Here is a 14,998-nt window from a genome sequence, read left to right as displayed (position 1 = left end):
CTCGGGGGGCTGCCAGGGCATGCCTGCTTCCAGGTGATGGGGGAACCACACAGAGGCTTCCGCCCGGTGTGGACCCCTCAAGAGTCATCCCGGGGTGTCCCCCTTCAGCAGGCGGGCTGAGGGGGTGAGTGGGTCATCAGCTGACAGGCGGTCACCCGATGCTGGGATCCGTGCCCTACGCTGCCAACGCTCCTTTTCCTTTCTGTAACCAATAAAGTTGTGGCCTGTTTTCATCCAGCAAAGCTGTTGTGTAAATTTTTTCCCGCACCAGACACCTGCCTTAAGCTTGCCCCGCAAGCCCCCAGCCCCGCTCTTACCGGGGCTGGCGTTTGCGGGGCTTGCAGGCAGGAGACGTGCTGGAGCATCTCCTTCCTCTCCGGCCCCAGCTCTGACTCGCGCGGCTCTGTTACGAGCCGCGCGAAATTGTTTCCTGGCCAGCCAATCAGGCGCTGGCTGGGAGTTTGAAAGTGGGTCCGTTGCAGGACCTGAGGGAAGGAGTTTTCCCTCAGGTCCTCGCATAACCCATTTAAGCCAGGGCCGGAGCGCGTGCACAGCAGTCGGCTCTGGAGCTGCGAACCCCTCCCGCCCTCCGCTATTTTACATCAGTGGTCAGTGGCTCTTTGGTTCCATTGCTGTTAGGTTTGGCTATGTATTAGCATACGGCTAGCGTTTTGTGTTAATGTCTAATATACTGTTGAAACTATTTGTTAAATGAAGAGACTCGTTGGAACAGTCTCACTGTTACAATAAAGTTGTCACAACTTGGGGTGGCGGTTGGGCGTTGGGCACCGATCCCTGTGGGGAAAATCAAGGCCTGTAGGCACTGTTTTCCCATAGATGGGGATCCCCATAAGGGATCTTGGACCAGGCATGACAGCGGCAGGCCCAGCTCGGGGGGCTGCCAGGGCATGCCTGCTTCCAGGTGATGGGGGAACCACACAGAGGCTTCCGCCCGGTGTGGACCCCTCAAGAGTCATCCCGGGGTGTCCCCCTTCAGCAGGCGGGCTGAGGGGGTGAGTGGGTCATCGGTTGACAGGCGGGTCACCCGATGCTGGGATCCATGCCCTACGCTGCCAACGCTCCTTTTCCTTTCTGTAACCAATAAAGTTGTGGCCTGTTTTCATCCAGCAAAGCTGTTGTGTAAATTTTTTCCCGCACCAGACACCTGTCTTAAGCTTGCCCCGCAACCTTTATCTCAGGTTAAGAGGTTTTGTGGACCTGGTTACCAAAATGCAGGTTTCCTCAAAGGTCTAAGTTTGCCCTCTCACCTCACAGTCTCTGGTTCTCAGAAACTGCCTAGATCGATTTGATGCTTCTATGTTTATTTATTTATCACCTAAAATAAGCTTTCTTCTCTAAATCCTACTCACCCAACCCTCCCAAATAAATAAATAAGAATTCTGGCTAATCTGACACTTTTAACCACAGTCTCCAAGGCCTATCTGAGGAAACAACTCAACCCCACCCCTTTTAAACTGAGGCTTACCCACACCCTTCCCATCTAATGGAGTTCCAAGGGCTCTGATTGGCTGACAAATCTTTAATCTGCATGAGACCAATATTGCAAGGATTGGTTCAGACCTTAGGAAGGGAGGAAGGATTTGGGGGGGGGATGAGTGCCACCCCCTCCTTTCTTTTTCAGAGTGGATGATAATCACCCAAGAGAGTCATACCAGCTTTACCAAATATTAGACCACATTTATTAACGTTTTGACTTCATTTATTAACTTTATTATTGCTTTGATGGATAATAAACTGGAGCGATTTCAAAGTGTGAATACCTAATTTAAACTTGTTATAAATAGTTTATGCCTGAAGTTGTGTGCTTGAAGAATCACTCATTAAACTGAATCTTGCATAACTGAAACAAAATCATTCCTCTTCTTTTCTTCTCCACTTTGAATGTTAGCCTAAATAAACCTACACAACTTTTGACTCACCAAGCTGAACACAGACATGTGTTTTAGCCCAATGGGAACTCACTATACTCCCTGGTTTTTTTATGCCTGGTTGGTGCTATAAATACCAAAGAGGCTGTTAAGCTTCTGACAGTTGTTTAGGGGCTGGGCTTGAAAAACACCTTTCTCACTTCTAAAACCAGGATTTTTTTCCACCTAAAATATGAAAGCTTGTTAACTTTCTTTGTGTTCTGAGTTTGCCTTTAAGGCCATTTTGTAACTCTGGCCCAGCCCACATCTCTGGCATTTCATCTTAACACATTACCGCCATATAATCTATCAAAAATGCCAGCCACAAAGCTCCATCTGTCTCTTTCTCCCACTTGCATGCCTTTTCCCCCTTATACAAAAGATATTCTATTCATTCCTATCGTCTCACATGAAATTCTTATATAAAGAGTAAAAGGTGAATTCAAGAAACAAATGGTGTATTCAACTGATTTTTTAAATAAAGCCTTGGTAGTTCTTTCCTCTATTAATCTCATTTGGAAACACAGATAACAACTCTGGTCAAAGTAACATTTTTTTACCTAGGATGAAGAAAAGCCGGGATTCATCTTCCCTTGTCCTACAGCCTTCTCCAGCTTACTCTGCCAGATAAAACCTAAGATTTAACCAAAGCACTGGGTTTATCTGTGCTCAGAATATTTCTGTTATCTTTCAAATCAATTCTGAAAGGAAATCTCCACTTTGCATGCAAGGTAGAAAAATGACCATCTTATCAAGTCCTTAAGTTGTTATGAAATAAGTTATTGTCTTCAAAATGACTTAAAATACACAATCTGACATTTTGATCACTTGTCATCTATAAGGTTGTCAGATTCCCAGTTTTCACTTGGACAGTTGGGGGGGGAGGTGCGTTAATGTCCAGGGAAAACAGAATTTAAAAAGTGGATACCTTGTCTGTCCAGCCCAACCAACGGTGTGCATCCTGCATGTCTGCCACCACCACAACTGCTGGGAAGGGTGCAGCCAGCCAGCCCAGCCTCCTGGACTTTAAAAAGACTTGCTCACCAGAGACTGCTGAGCAAATTTAGCAGTTATTGGATAAGAGGACAGGTCTTAACATTGCTTTAAAAACAGGAAGCAGAAAGTAAGAATAAATAGACTGTTCTCACAAAGAAGGAAAGTAAATAGAGGAGTCTAAGGAGTGGTAATGGAACTGATGTTATTTAATTTGTTTATAAATTATATGGAATTGGGAGTATAGTGGCCAAGTGTATGGATGACACAAAATTCTTCAGGAAGATTAAAGTCAAGGCCAACTGTGAAAAACTCAAGGAGAATCTCTCCACAAATTTTGTGAGTGATCAGTAATGTGACAAATGAAGTTTAATGTAGGTTAGCGTAACGTGATGTACATTGGGGGTGGGGGGGAATCCTGACCTTAAATACACACAAATTTAGTTACATGGCAAAACATTACAGGCTTTTTCCTACAAACAGGTTATACATGTATTCAGTTTAACATGTGAACAGGGCTCCTGTGAATTAAGTTGCTGGACCGATGGAACACTGGTCTTATCCATCAGGGCTGTTCTTATGTTAGCACATGTTTTACTTTATATCTGCACCAGTATGAGGTAAAATTCTACTTCCCACCTGGCGGGATGATAATCAAATTATCATGTGGCTATGTATTACAACATGAATGACAGCCATTGTGGTGTAGTGGCCAGAGTACTGAACTAGGTCTAAGAACAAGCCCCTGTGTGCCATAAAACTCACTGAGTTATCCTGGGTAAGTTAGTCTTTCTCAGCCTAACCTACCTCACAGGTTAAGATAAAAAATGGAAGAAAGGAGAACAATATATACCATACTGAACTGTTTGTAGGAATGGTGGGATAAAAATATAATAACCAGGCTGAGTTTGTACTTGGCAAATGGTCATCAGTAAAAGCTCAACAGTTTTCCAGGTCAAAAATGAGTGGAAATGATACAGCTGGGATATCTGAAATATCTGCCAGCTATGTCTGTGTACAGTTCAGTTTTCACAATTTTTTCCACATGATCAGTACAAAGTGGTTGAGATTTCCTTCTGGCTATTAGTCATTGCACACAGCTTGAGAAAACAAAGTTTGTTGCAACCTGAATTTTTCCCTTTCCTTTGTCAGCATTTCATGCTGAAATAAATAGGATTTGCTGAATGACAAATTAATTGAGACTCAAATTAATGACCTCCATCTTTCCCTTTAATTAATGGCAAGTCTTTGAGTCTCTCTGGAAATGTGTGTGTATTAAGTCTGCATCTCTCAAAGTGTGTTCTGAATTTATGACAGGTGCATAATTTTGAAACCATTACCTCTTCCTTGGCTTTGCTCCTCCCCCTGTTCTGTTATTGGCTAAAGCCTATCGGAAGCTCTTCACATATCTCAAACTTGGCAAAATATTTCCCTCACTGCTGAGTAGTAATTCAGATAATGTCAGAGCTAAAAACCTTAAATAAGAAAAAAATACAAAGGCATGCCTTGTGTGTATGTGGGAGAATGGCGGAGGGGGAAACAAGAGGGAGCAAAAAGTCAAAAGAAGGTTAGTGATGGTCAATGAGAAGCTGTCATAGCTGATGGGCAGATAATTGGAGAACAAGAGGACATTTACTTATCAGAGCCCAGCAGCCAAAGGAAGGTAGGGGTCTGTGCCAGCAATAGATCTAACACTTGACTGGGTGTGCAGTTAGACACAGTACAATGATCACAGAATTGGGTGCAGTCAGCATTTAATACCCTGCAGCTGTGGAAACAGAAATATGATCCCACCTTGCCATTGTGAGATGGAGTAACAGTGTGACTCCCTCTCTGTCTCAATGGGGCCTTAGAAATAACAAAACAATAGTGACCCAGGAGAGCTTTTTTTTTTTTTTTTAATTCACCAGCACTTTGAAATCAGGGCGTTCTGTTTTTGTTTCACTTCTTAGAAAAGCATTCCTCAACATTCAAAGCGTGTCCTGCTCTGGCAACGCTTGCTCAATTGCATCACAGTGGAAGGTAGATGAAGAGAACTTGTGTAAAGGGAAAATCTCTTTGGGAAATTTGGGACAGCTGAGGACTCTTATCACACACACCGAAGAATAAGATTGCAAGGAGATGTCTTGTGTGCTAGAATGCATTGCACCACTTGAAACTAAAGGGAAAGGATTCCAGTTCCGATTTTTTTTCACGTAAGATTGCAAATAGAAAGCTAACATAAGAAAAATTCTCCTCTCATTGCATGCACTGCTGTTTTCTATTTGCAGGCAGTTTTTAACATAGTGGAGCAAAATGTGATCTTCCATCTGCAGTCTGAAGTGGCAAAATCTCTTTTACTATCTTAGACCTTTTCTACTTCATTGCCACCGTATTCCTTACATATGTGAACTGGGCCTGATCCTCATATTTAGGTATGGGGCAGAATTTGTAACAGGCCAGTTTTTCATTGGTATGAGTGGCTTTTCTGTTTTCTGGACAATGCATTCTCCATCTTATGGAACGGCCTACCTGAAGAGGTCGGGAAATCTCCCACCCACCTGGCTTTCTGGAAACAATGGGAAACTCAGTTATTCAAGAGGGACCTCAGATAGGAGGGCTGTACTGTAAGGAAGCGGTCTCAGAGGATGCATCAGTAAAGAGTTTGGGGCCATAGACTTTATTACTTTGGGCTAATATGTACTGGCATCTGATGAAGAGAGCTGTGGCTCTCGAAAGCTTATGCTACAATAAAGTTGGTTAGTCTTAAAGGTGCTACTGGACTCTACTATTTTGCTGCTACTACTACTACTAATAATAATAATAATAATAATAACAACAACAACAACATTCAATTTATATACTGCCCTTCAAGACAACTTAATGCCCACTCAGAGCGGTTTACAAAGTATGCCATTATTATCCCCACAACAAAACACCCTGTGAGGTGGGTGGGGCTGAAAGAGCTAGAAGCTGTGACTGACCCAAGGGCACCCAGCTGGCTTCAAACAGAGGAGTGGGGAATCAAACCCGGCTATCCAGATTAGAGTCTTGCCATCCCCTTGCTCTTACCAGCCATCCCGTAGGCCTATTCACCTGGTTGCCGAGGAGGGGGGAGTCATGGGGTGGGGATAAGCCTGTGAACATGCTCCCGCACTGAATCTTGGTGCATGCTGAAATGGAGCAGAGTGAAAACTGTTCCTTTGGAGACAGTTTTCACTCAGCTCCGCTTTAGCACTCACAACAACTCCTCCCTCCTCTGAAGCACTCATTTTCCAACATGATGAAGGAGTCATAGTGCGTGTATGCTGAAGCCGAGCTGAATTAAAACCGCCTTCAGGGGGAGGTTTTTCACTCAGTTCTGCTTCAGCGCACACCATAATTTCTCCATCACTCTGGAAAATGATGTCATTTTGTGGCATGAGGGGGAGCATGGGAGCACGAGCATACTATGTGTGCGCATAGGATGTAAGTTCCCTGCTATCTCCTACCTTGCAGCCCCCTGCACCTCCACTTTGGCCCCTGGGAACGCAACAACCCTAGTACTAGCTAATAAGTATGCTCCTACAGGGTAGTTCTATATTGATGGTTGTTGGGGGTTTTCCGGGCTGTATTGCCGTGGTCTTGGCATTGTAGTTCCTGACGTTTCGCCAGCAGCTGTGGCTGGCATCTTCAGAGGTGTAGCACCAAAAGACAGAGATCTCTCAGTGTCACAGTGTGGAAAAGATGTAGGTCATTTGTATCTACTCAGGAGGGGTGGGGGTTGAGCTGAGTCATTCTGTAAGAGTTTCCCAGGGTGTGGAATGCTAATGGCGGGAGGCTTCACTGTAACCTGAGGAGGTTCTTTTGCATATGGATTGGTGCTTGATGTGCTAATCTTCTCTGCAGGGCTATTGTCGGGTGTGGAGTGTTTTGTTGGCCTGGTGTTTTTCAGAACTGGAGCCCATGCTCTGTTCATTCTTAAGGTTTCTTCTTTCCTGTTGAAGTTTTGCTTATGCTTGTGGATTTCAATGGCTTCCCTGTGCAGTCTGACAAAGTAGTTGGAAGTGTTGTCCAGTATTTTGGTGTCCTGGAATAAGATACTGTGCCCTGTTTGAGTTAGGCTATGTTCAGCCACTGCTGATTTTTCAGGCTGTCCAAGTCTGCAGTGTCTTTCATGTTCTTTTATTCTTGTCTGGATGCTACGCTTTGTGGTCCCGATGTAAACTTGTCCACAGCTGCAGGGTATACGGTATACTCCTGCAGAGGTGAGGGGGTCTCTGCTGTCTTTTGCTGATCGTAGCATCTGTTGTATTTTTCGGGTGGGTCTGAATACTGCTTGAAGGTTATGCTTTTCCATAAGCTTTCCCATCTGATCAGTAATTCCTTTGATATATGGCAACAACACTTTTCCTGTAGGTGACTGTTTTTCCTTGGTTGTTTGATTCATCCTGGGTTTGATTGCTCTTCGGATTTCATTTCTGGAGTAGCCATTTGCCTGAAGTGCGTGGTTTAGATGATTAATTTCCTCATTGAGAAAGCGCGGCTCACATATCCGTCTTGCACGATCCACTAATGTTTTCATTATGCCTCTTTTCTGTCGGGGGTGGTGATTGGAGTTTTTGTGTAATTACCGATCAGTGTGAGTTGGTTTCCTGTAGACCTTGTGACCTAACTGAAAGTTTGCTTTGCGGATGACCAAGGTATCCAGGAATGAGAGTTTTCCCTCACTTTCTTTCTCCATTGTGAATTGTATGTTCAGGTGGATGTTGTTGAGATGATTCAAAAACTCCCTCAATTCTTCCTCCCCATGGCTCCAAATGATGAATGTATCATCCACAAACCGGAACCATACACTGGGTTTGTGGGGTGCTGATTCTAGAGCTGTTTTTTCAAAATGTTCCATGTAGAAGTTTGCTATAACTGGGCTGAGTGGGCTCCCCATGGCCACCCCATCCATCTGTTCATAGAAATCGTTGTCCCATTGAAAGTAACTGGTTGTCAGACAATGATGGAATAAGGCTGTTACATTCCACTCCGACCCATTGTGAGTGCCATTGGTTCACCGACATATGAATTAGCTAGACATCTGGCAGATCTCCTGCAGGACCACATCGGGAAAACCTCGTCTTACATCAAAGATTCAGCAGATTTCATCAACAAAATCAGTTCTCTGAAACTCAATCCACAAGACATACTTGTCAGTTTTGATGTTGTATCCCTGTTTACCAAGGTTCCAGTAAAAGACACTATTGCACTGATTAATCAGATTTTCCCAGAGGATGTAACAGCCTTATTCCATCATTGTCTGACAACCAGTTACTTCCAATGGGACAACGAATTCTATGAACAGATGGATGGGGTGGCCATGGGGAGCCCACTCAGCCCAGTTATAGCAAACTTCTACATGGAACATTTTGAAAAAACAGCTCTAGAATCAGCACCCCACAAACCCAGTGTATGGTTCCGGTTTGTGGATGATACATTCATCATTTGGAGCCATGGGGAGGAAGAATTGAGGGAGTTTTTGAATCATCTCAACAACATCCACCTGAACATACAATTCACAATGGAGAAAGAAAGTGAGGGAAAACTCTCATTCCTGGATACCTTGGTCATCCGCAAAGCAAACTTTCAGTTAGGTCACAAGGTCTACAGGAAACCAACTCACACTGATCGGTACTTACACAAAAACTCCAATCACCACCCCCGACAGAAAAGAGGCATAATGAAAACATTAGTGGATCGTGCAAGACGGATATGTGAGCCACGCTTTCTCAATGAGGAAATTAATCATCTAAACCACGCACTTCAGGCAAATGGCTACTCCAGAAATGAAATCCGAAGAGCAATCAAACCCAGGATGAATCAAACAATCAAGGAAAAACAGTCACCTACAGGAAAAGTGTTGTTGCCATATATCAAAGGAATTACTGATCAGATGGGAAAGCTTATGGAAAAGCATAACCTTCAAGCAGTATTCAGACCCACCCGAAAAATACAACAGATGCTACGATCAGCAAAAGACAGCAGAGACCCCCTCACCTCTGCAGGAGTATACCGTATACCCTGCAGCTGTGGACAAGTTTACATCGGGACCACAAAGCGTAGCATCCAGACAAGAATAAAAGAACATGAAAGACACTGCAGACTTGGACAGCCTGAAAAATCAGCAGTGGCTGAACATAGCCTAACTCAAACAGGGCACAGTATCTTATTCCAGGACACCAAAATACTGGACAACACTTCCAACTACTTTGTCAGACTGCACAGGGAAGCCATTGAAATCCACAAGCATAAGCAAAACTTCAACAGGAAAGAAGAAACCTTAAGAATGAACAGAGCATGGGCTCCAGTTCTGAAAAACACCAGGCCAACAAAACACTCCACACCCGACAATAGCCCTGCAGAGAAGATTAGCACATCAAGCACCAATCCATATGCAAAAGAACCTCCTCAGGTTACAGTGAAGCCTCCCGCCATTAGCATTCCACACCCTGGGAAACTCTTACAGAATGACTCAGCTCAACCCCACCCCTCCTGAGTAGATACAAATGACCTACATCTTTTCCACACTGTGACACTGAGAGATCTCTGTCTTTTGGTGCTACACCTCTGAAGATGCCAGCCACAGCTGCTGGCGAAACGTCAGGAACTACAATGCCAAGACCACGGCAATACAGCCTGGAAAACCCCCAACAACCATCGTTCTCCGGCCGTGAAAGCCTTTGACAATACATCGAACACCTCTACGGGGAGGAAACATTCCAACAGACCCGAAGATTGGAAACACTTCGGAACAAGAAAGCACATCTACTCTGTTCTTTGACCTTTCTTCTACGCTGCAGGGACACAAGAACCATTCCATCTTTTCTCACAACTAAAAGAATCTTCAAAACCACACAGGCGAACCGCATTTATGACCGTCTAGAACAGGCCCTCTTACGTGAGAGAATCCACACTACCCGCAGAGAACTTGCTGCCACAGACAAGGAGCTATTTTGCTTGCATATCAACACCAGCCATAAAATGAGAAGTCAGGATTGGGACAAGGTTGATAATCTCACCTACAGGAAGATGGAACAAGTGTTTACCAACCACACATCCAGACAGAAGCAGAAGTTTAACAAACTACAGGAAAAAAGACAGACAAGCCCAATGCTCGACAATGCACGCATTGTCATCAATCTGACAGACCGTCAACTCTCACCAGAAGAAACCTCCATCTTGGCAAAGGGAGGAAACTTTGCAGTCACCCCCACCAGAATTCCTGTGGAAGACATCATTGCAAATATAGAAGCTGCCATCCGTCATCTACCTGAAGAGGAAGCTGAGGAAATAAGAGGAGAGACAGCCAGGATTCTACGAAAGGCAAAGCTTCCCACCAGCAATATAACACGCAAGGAGAGAAATGCCATCAAGACCCTCAATGCAGATCCAGACATCATCATTCTACCAGCTGATAAAGGCAATGCTACAGTGATCATGAAAACGGAGGAATACAAAAAGAAGATTAAGGAACTCCTGGACCCCTCCACCTACAAAAAACTAAAACGAGATCCCACTTGCAAAATCACCAGGCTAACAAATGCGCTGATCAAGAATTCCTCACTACATCCCGACACGCACAGAAAACTATGCAAGACTGAAGCACAGCCACCTAGACTATATGGACTCCCCAAAATACATAAAGATTCAGTCCCACTCCGACCCATTGTGAGTGCCATTGGTTCACCGACATATGAATTAGCTAGACATCTGGCAGATCTCCTGCAGGACCACATCGGGAAAACCTCGTCTTACATCAAAGATTCAGCAGATTTCATCAACAAAATCAGTTCTCTGAAACTCAATCCACAAGACATACTTGTCAGTTTTGATGTTGTATCCCTGTTTACCAAGGTTCCAGTAAAAGACACTATTGCACTGATTAATCAGATTTTCCCAGAGGATGTAACAGCCTTATTCCATCATTGTCTGACAACCAGTTACTTCCAATGGGACAACGAATTCTATGAACAGATGGATGGGGTGGCCATGGGGAGCCCACTCAGCCCAGTTATAGCAAACTTCTACATGGAACATTTTGAAAAAACAGCTCTAGAATCAGCACCCCACAAACCCAGTGTATGGTTCCGGTTTGTGGATGATACATTCATCATTTGGAGCCATGGGGAGGAAGAATTGAGGGAGTTTTTGAATCATCTCAACAACATCCACCTGAACATACAATTCACAATGGAGAAAGAAAGTGAGGGAAAACTCTCATTCCTGGATACCTTGGTCATCCGCAAAGCAAACTTTCAGTTAGGTCACAAGGTCTACAGGAAACCAACTCACACTGATCGGTACTTACACAAAAACTCCAATCACCACCCCCGACAGAAAAGAGGCATAATGAAAACATTAGTGGATCGTGCAAGACGGATATGTGAGCCGCGCTTTCTCAATGAGGAAATTAATCATCTAAACCACGCACTTCAGGCAAATGGCTACTCCAGAAATGAAATCCGAAGAGCAATCAAACCCAGGATGAATCAAACAACCAAGGAAAAACAGTCACCTACAGGAAAAGTGTTGTTGCCATATATCAAAGGAATTACTGATCAGATGGGAAAGCTTATGGAAAAGCATAACCTTCAAGCAGTATTCAGACCCACCCGAAAAATACAACAGATGCTACGATCAGCAAAAGACAGCAGAGACCCCCTCACCTCTGCAGGAGTATACCGTATACCCTGCAGCTGTGGACAAGTTTACATCGGGACCACAAAGCGTAGCATCCAGACAAGAATAAAAGAACATGAAAGACACTGCAGACTTGGACAGCCTGAAAAATCAGCAGTGGCTGAACATAGCCTAACTCAAACAGGGCACAGTATCTTATTCCAGGACACCAAAATACTGGACAACACTTCCAACTACTTTGTCAGACTGCACAGGGAAGCCATTGAAATCCACAAGCATAAGCAAAACTTCAACAGGAAAGAAGAAACCTTAAGAATGAACAGAGCATGGGCTCCAGTTCTGAAAAACACCAGGCCAACAAAACACTCCACACCCGACAATAGCCCTGCAGAGAAGATTAGCACATCAAGCACCAATCCATATGCAAAAGAACCTCCTCAGGTTACAGTGAAGCCTCCCACCATTAGCATTCCACACCCTGGGAAACTCTTACAGAATGACTCAGCTCAACCCCACCCCTCCTGAGTAGATACAAATGACCTACATCTTTTCCACACTGTGACACTGAGAGATCTCTGTCTTTTGGTGCTACACCTCTGAAGATGCCAGCCACAGCTGCTGGCGAAACGTCAGGAACTACAATGCCAAGACCACGGCAATACAGCCCGGAAAACCCCCAACAACCATCGTTCTCCGGCCGTGAAAGCCTTCGACAATACATAGTTCTATATTGTTTAATATGTCAGCCTTAGAACTGCTTATTTATTTACTTTATTTTATTTATGTCATTTATAGTCCACCTTTCTTACTGCGACTCAATATGGATTTCACAGTATGAAATTAGTACAATCAGTATCAACAGGGGTCATTTCATAGAAAAAGAACTGGAGGAACTCATTAGCATAACTCATTAGCATATGCCATATCCCTTGCCATCACTGGAAGTGTGTCATTAGCATAACTGATTTGAATATGCCACACCCCCTGAAATCACCTATCCTAGCTGTTTTGGACTCAATCCTGGCCATTCAGGACCGAAATTGGGCCCAAGATGGCAAAATGGGGCTGAAAATGGCCAAAAAGGGGCCCAAATGGTCAGGTTTGGGCCACTGCTGAGTGGGAGAGTGATCCACCACCCATCAGAGACCTGATTCGGGCCGTTTCAGCCCCAATCCAAGCCAAATCAGGTCCAAAATGGCCGAGAGTCAGGTGGGCGGGGCCACCTGACATGTGACCTCTGAACCCTGAGTATCAAGTACATTTCAATACAGTATCAAGGACATTTCATAAACAATACCATAGGGTAAATAGATAAAATTTTAAGACATAGTATTAGCAAGAATCCAATACAGAGTAGAAAAAATACTGAAGCAGAACATAATCAATTCTAGGACTAACAGACAACATGGAGCAGTGCAAAATAAGTCTTATGTGTCTGGAATTATGCTCTGTTTCAGCATTTCTTCAACTCCATAATGGATTTTTGATGGTTTTAAATCCTTGTAAATTTACATTTATATACCTTATTACATTTGTTTATTGAAATGTCCTAGAAACTGACTGAACTAACTCACACTGTATAATCTGCCTTGATTCTCGGTAAGAAAAGCAGAGTATAAATACATAAATAAATATATAAATAAAGTTTTTTTCTTATGATGGAGGGAATAGGAGACATGCCATTTTTTTAAAAAAACTGTTTCCTTTTCTATTTATTTGTTTCCTTCGTCACTGGATTTATTTGGGTCCTTGGGTTTAGATGAGAGTCATCTCAAGGCTCACCTGAAGTTATCCAAGTTGGTGTGATGATCAGGGATATGAGCAACAATAGCAGGCAGGGTTTGTAAAACTTTCATCCCTGCTGCTGGCTTGGCCTCTCCTGGTCCTTTCATTCCCTCTCAACTTTGGAGCAAAGACAAGATGGATAGATTGGATCCATCTCTGGACCGGTCGACTCTAGGACAGATTCCACCCAGGATGAGCACTGCCCCTTTCCAGATTTGTGTTTTCCCAAAGCTTTCAACCAGTCTGAGAAGAACTTTTCTTCTAGCCAAAGCTGAACAGTGAAATGGCTGCTTGGGTGTGTTATAAACTGTACACAGATGGATTGTAAATATCTTAGGGAATTAATATTCAAAGGAATGGTCATTTGCTTCATAGTATCGTGTGGGAGGAAGAATCAGCAAGAGGGGGTTATTTATATATTTAAGCATTTATTTATTTAATCATTTATATGCTTTTCCACCCCTCCCCATAGGACCTGCATGAAGCAGCTTACAATATAAAAATAAAGTGTGGACAAAAAAAACAGAAAAAGAGAAGGGGGAGGGGTTTCCAAGGGTAGGGTAAGACAACTCTCTTCCACACACACACACACACACACACACACACACACACACACACACACACACACACAGAAGATAATCCACCTAGCATCAAGCTACAATCCTCAGGCCTGAAGGCCAAGAACCCTCTTTTTCATGCCTCTGACCCACTCAGGCTTACAAAGCTTAGCTGCAAGAAAAGGGTGAGACAGATGCTCACCTATACGGTCTTACAGCAGCTGACTGGTGTTATTGTTCTTATTGCTATGACAAACTTGTCTTTTGAAGGCTTTCTTACTTTTTCAGAAACTCATAAGGCCAGGATCCTGGCAAATATGTCCTCTATTGTTAATGGAACTGGTACCCCACATAATGATGACTGGGGCCAGTTACAATTTATTAAGAAAAAACATGCACAATATAATCTACATGCAACTTCTCTCACTGACTACATTCGTTGCAATAGAATCCCATGAGGTTTGCGCATTCACAAGCCGCTGGGCATGTTTCAGTGCAATGAGGACTTTAAAAGCCGGTGGGCAGCAGTCCTCAATAAATGTTCTTTGGACCTCATGCTCCTTGTAGTGGAACAGGCAAAAGTAGAGGTTGAGTCTATAGATAAAGAAATAGAGACCCTGGAATCCTCCTTAAAACAAAATGTAATGCAAACGTCCTTTGATGTAAAATTAGCTGAGTTAGAAGCCCAGGTGCTGGAATTTGAACGGAAAATGAAGGAGGTAAAAATAAAGACATTTCATAGGAATACGAAAGATTATACTAATGGCCAGGTCTACTCCTGGTGGTCGGATGTTAACACGGAACGTAAAAGGGTGATGTGGTCTAATCCATTGGAGGCTAACTCCGAGCTGGAGACCACGGACAGCGAAGACACCGATAACTCAGTTGAGGAAGGTACCTTTAGTAATGTGAGATTGAGCCGCCTCAGCAGGAGCAGAGGAAGAAGCAATTTTTTACAGGGAGGTACCAGGAACCAGGGGAGGAAGACTTAGTTGTTCATTTGTCTTCTAAGAATCTGTCCCCCTTGGAAATAAGAGAGTTGAACCTGGGGTTGGGATTTGTGCCTACCCCTTCATATAATTCTTTTCA

The sequence above is a fragment of the Eublepharis macularius genome, chromosome 1 (genome assembly GCF_028583425.1).
Source record: "Eublepharis macularius isolate TG4126 chromosome 1, MPM_Emac_v1.0, whole genome shotgun sequence".
In the NCBI taxonomy this organism is placed as follows: Eukaryota; Metazoa; Chordata; class Lepidosauria; order Squamata; family Eublepharidae; genus Eublepharis; species Eublepharis macularius.
This window is presented reverse-complemented; position numbering follows the sequence as displayed.